Genomic DNA, 5,449 nt, shown 5'->3' on the forward strand with positions numbered 1-5,449 from the left:
AAGCAGAAGAAAATTTAGAAAACTGCAGCAAAAATCAAGAACAGACAGCTCTTCTTTCAGCAGTTATTTACAGCTCTGAGTCTCACTTCCAGGATCCCTTATCCAATTTGGTAAGCAGCTTTGTCAAAATCAGTTTTCAAGAGTCAAATCAGGTTATCAATGTCTCTTCCAGTTCCTTTCAAAAATCTCTTTTCTTAAACATTTTTCTCTCAGATTGTTTCAACAGTTCATTTCATCAACTTCCTTCAAGTGCCAAAATACTGACCCGGAATGTCTCTATCAAAACAAAAAGACAAAAATTCTTGCTGCCATTCACTGTAGTTGCATATGCCCATTTAGGACCTGCGTATCTTCAACTTGCTATTCTCTTTCTTTTCAACTTTCGATCACCATTCAATTCTCCTCCACTTAGATCTTCTTTCCTTGTTGTATCTACTTCTTCTTTGATTGTTGTCTTAATAACCACTTCCTTTCCTCTTTCTACTTGTGACTCCAGTCACTTACCTCCTTTCAGTGGACCTTTTGTCAGTGTTCTCTTCAGAGTCAAACTTGAACCTTTTCCTTGTTCTGCAGTGTTTTCTCTTGACGGACCTGCAATTGGTTCAGGAGGAGTCAGATCACAATAGCTTTGATCCACCTCAACTCCTTTCCCCTCTGGGTCTGACAACTGCTCCGTTTGTCCCTCAAGATCATCTGCTTCTGGGAAAGCCCTCCTCTGACTAGGCTCTCCTGCTGCCTCAATTGAGAAAGGCTCTACCTTACCCTCCTGGAGGTCTTCTCCTTTGTCTCTCACAGGAGTGACTGACCCGTCCTCAACGGGCTCAGATCCGGTCTCAGTTCCACTTTGTTCTCTTTCCAGCCCTGAGACTTGTCTCGCTGTTATTGGTACTCTCAACAACTTTTCTTCCTCATGATCCAGTGGACATGCCACTTTCTTCGTATGACTAGCATGAATCCGGTTCGGAATTCCAACACACTTCACAGCTGTGGTAGTTGTCAGAACTACCTGATAGGGTCCCTTCCAACGAGGCTCCAAACATGTTTTCCTCATGTGTTTCCGGACCACAACCCAGTCTCCAGCTCTCAGATTGTGCCCTGGGTCATGGATTGGTGGCAGTGTGGTGGCTTCCACCTGCTGAGAGAAAGCGAACCACATCAGCCAGACCTTTGCAGTAGTCCAGCACCATATCATCTGTAAAGTTGACAAGCACATTTGCAGGCACCGCTGGCAACCTCATGGCTCGGCCCATAAGGATTTCATGCAGAGACAATCCTGTCTTCCTGTCAGGTGTGTTTCTCATTGACATCAATACTAAGGCAATGCGTCAGGCCATTTCAAATTTGAGAACGCACACATCTTTGCAACTCTTGACTTCAATGTACCATTTATCTGTTCCACTAGTCCTGATGCTTCAGGGTGGTAACTACAATGCAACTTCTTCTCAATGTTCAATGCTGCACACAGTAATTTAATGACTTCAATGTTGAAGTGACTTTCCCTATCTGATTCTAAAGAGATCAGAAACCTGAAATGCTGTATCAGTTCCCTAGGCAGTAGTTTTGCTACTGTGAGACTATCATTCCTTCGTGTGGGATAAGCTTCAATCCAGTGACTAAAGATGCAAACAATCGCCAACACATATCTCAAACCTCCACACACAAGCATCTCAATAAAATCCATCTGTATTCTGCTGAATGGACCTCCCGCTCTTTAAATGTGGCTCAAATTAGCCACTGTCCCTTTCCCCGCGTTTAGTTGTTGGCAAATGACACAACGATGGCAATCTGCTTCAGCAAATTGTCTAAACTTTGGGTTAAACCATCATGTTTGAACAATCGAATCATTGCAACCCTCCCAATATGTGCTTGACCATGATAGTACCTCGCCATTTGAGACAATAGACGGTTTGGCAAAACCAATTGCCTTGTATATAGAACCTCAATAGAGTGAGGGTCCATTACAGTCAGAGGATGTCCCATCATAATGCCTTCACACTGTGGAAGGCTTTGACCAACTGCTGCAACTGCATGCAAGCAACCTGGTAAGGCTGCTGCAACTGGGTCCAAAGTAGCTGACAAATATGCTACTTGGCAGTTTACACCTCCATGGGCCTGTGTCAAGACATACAAGAAACATACATCACGCTCATGACAAAACAATGTGAAAGGTTTTGTGTAATCAGGCATACCCAATGCTGGAGCTTTGCACAGACTCTCTCAATTCAGTGAACGCTTTCATTCCAGCCGGGTCTAACACTATAGGATCAGTGGCTTCCTTATGACTCAGCTTCTGCAATGGTCTTGAAATGACTGTAAAATTTTGAATCCATTGGCGACAATGGCCTACCATCCCTAAAAACATCCTCACCTCTCTCTGGGTGTTTGGGGGATTTATCTGCAATATGGTTGTAATCCTTTCTCTGGATATCTTTCTTTAACCCTTCTCAATCTGATGACCCAAATATTTCAATGCTTTATGACAATACTGCAATTTAAGTGGACACACTTTGTGATCATTCTTTCCCAAATGGATCAACAGGGCTATCATATCGTACTTGCACTCATCCCCTGTTTTGGATGCAACCAGCAAGTCATCAATGCACTGCACCAAGGTCGATTGGAAGGGCAATTCCAATGACTCAAAATTATTTAAAAAAATTTGATTGAATATGGACGGTGATTCTGAAAACCCTTGAGGAATTCTTCACCAGCAATAAACTCGATCCAGAAATTTGCAACAAAAGGGAAATTGACTATCCTCATGAAGAGGCACAGAAAAGAAGGCTTGTGACAAATCAATGACAGTGAATCACTCAGCATCAAATAGAATATGAAACATTATCACAGCTGGATTTGGCACAACGGAACAACATTTGACCACAATCTAATTTATTTTTCTCAAATCCTGAACAATTCGCACTTTCCCACAGGGCTTCTGCAAACCCATTATCAGTGAATTACATGGAATGCTCAATACTCCCTTCAGAACCCCTTGCTTTATAAAGTCTGCAATTATCTAGGAAACCTTCACAAAGACATCTTGCGGCATGTGGTACTGTGGAAGTTGAGGAAAAACTGCATTCGGCTTCACAGTAACCTTAACTGGCTCAACTCCCTTTATCAAACCTACTTCTTTTCCTGTCAGATCCCACACTTTATCTTTAACAGTTTCCTGCAAGTCAGGATGAAGCTCTTTCACAGTGAACATCAGGAAAAATACAATCAGAGGGTACTCCTCATTTCTAGTTTCACACTCTGTCTCTGGGGCTTGGTCATCTTCATCATCACTATTTGTCTAAATCTCAACCCCCTCATTTGAACAAGTAATTGAACCCTTTGTCTTACACAGCAAGTCTCTTCCAGGTAGGGATACCGGACTTAAATCGCAGACTTCGAATTTGTGCAATCCCTGGAAGTTGCCAATCTCAACTTGAACTGGATCTGTAATCTGGTTTGTCAAATACTGGTTTGCTACTCCCACAACCTGAACTGTTCTTCCCGAAAGGGGCAAATTTGAAACTTTTGCACTTCTCACTGAAGAGTGTGTAGCTCCTGTGTAAACCAAGGAAGACACTCTGTGACCCATAACCTTTCCCTTCACATAGGGACCTCTTTGATCTACTTCTAAGGAGGTTGCAAGCACACACAGCTCATCATCTGAACTATGACTCCTCCAATCTTCATTTATTCCATTCTCACTGTGTAACAGGAATTGGTGCACTGTGTTACTACTTTGTTCAAGCCTCTGACCCGTGGCCTGTTGAGAAAGCATCATCTGATGCTGTTCCATCAGGGCTTGAGGTATTTGAATTTGCTATCTAGGTACCATGGGAACCTGCTGTTTATCGGCTGCAACTGTACCATTTGTACATGTGGCATTTGCACCTGCTGCATGGGCTAAAAATTCTGCATTTGATTCACATTATACTGAAAATTTGGATTAGGACCTCTCACTCTTGGTCCTCTCATGTTCTGGAATGAGTTGATATCATTACTCTGCTGAATGACACCCTCCTGCACCATCATCAGACACTCTTGTTTCCAATGTCCAATGGCTCCGCAAACGTAACATTGCAATAACTTCTTCATTCCCTGCATATCATTCTGAACCCCTGTAGTATCTAAGTCTGGACTGCGATTCATTTTTCCTCCGCGACCTCTACCTCTCATCTGGGGCTGAAACATCATGTTCCCCTGCTGCTGCTGCAGCAACTGCTGCAGAAAATTCCCTTGCACCCGTGTTTGAGCTGCTTTAATCTGCATCACCATTGCCTTTTCTTTCAACCTTTTCTGCTTCAACTCAATCTCTTCACTATAGTATTTTGCATGCTGCAACACCTCATCAATCAGCTTTGCTTGCCAGCAAATCAAATGACTCTTAATCATCTGGCTAATTTCAGGTCTCAATCCTTCCACAAACCTGAACACAAAATGGAGCATGTCTTTTGCCTCTATTGTTTCTGTACCACTGTAATGCGTGAACGCCTGCAACAATCTTTCATAATACACATGTATCGACTCCTTTGCTTCCTGAGCTGCCTGTCAATCCTCTTCCAATCAATATTCTTGGGCGAAATTCTCATTTTCAAAAATGTAATCACCTTATAGTAATTTGTTGTTACCTCAGCAGATGGTGCACCTGTATTCATGCCTCTCTCTGGTTCGCTTGTGGGCCAATCTACACTCCTCTTACATTCAATAAACAGATCAGCTGGAATTACTTTCTCTAGTAATGTGTTCAAATCCTCCCATAGACATTTTGTGAGTTAAAAATCCCTGTTTTGCTGCTAATACAACTCTACTGGCTTTTCTCTCAATTTTGGATAATCATTTGTAAATAATAGGATTTCACTTCTGCTCCAAGGGATATGAAGAAAATCCCCCCCTGGAATCTCTCTTACTTGTAAAATTTTCACTGGATCTTTATCCTGCTGCACATTTGCAGTCAGGTCCAAAGAATCCCTTTTTCTTTTTTCTCTCTTCTTTACCCATCTGCCTTCCCATTTGTCTAATGCTTTCCAGGTCTGAGCACTTTTTTAAGCAATTCCTTAAGGTGTACTTTCATTCTGGCAGATCATGTGTGTTTAAAATCTTTAGCCTCAAAATCTAATCTGTAACTTCTTTTCAAATGCTTTGTTTTCTCTATTTCTCTACTGTACTTCTCTGCCACGTCTGCTAGTTTCTGATGTACATTACTCACCTCTCTCGTAATCTTCAGGCACAAATATCTCAATTCTGTCTCAGTGTAGGATTCTAACTTGTTCACCCCCATAGTTCCCTTGACGAGTTTACCCGCTTCCATGCTTAGCATAGCATAATTCAAATACTCCTCTCCCTTAGGAGCACTCTCTGGGATATTCAGCTTGTCTAACCATTCAGTCAACTGCTGCGCTGTCAATCCTTGTAACAAAATGCAAATGCTGCTTGCTTGGACTGGTGGCACCTGCTG

This window comes from Pleurodeles waltl, chromosome 12, assembly GCF_031143425.1.
Source record: "Pleurodeles waltl isolate 20211129_DDA chromosome 12, aPleWal1.hap1.20221129, whole genome shotgun sequence".
Taxonomy (NCBI): Eukaryota; Metazoa; Chordata; class Amphibia; order Caudata; family Salamandridae; genus Pleurodeles; species Pleurodeles waltl.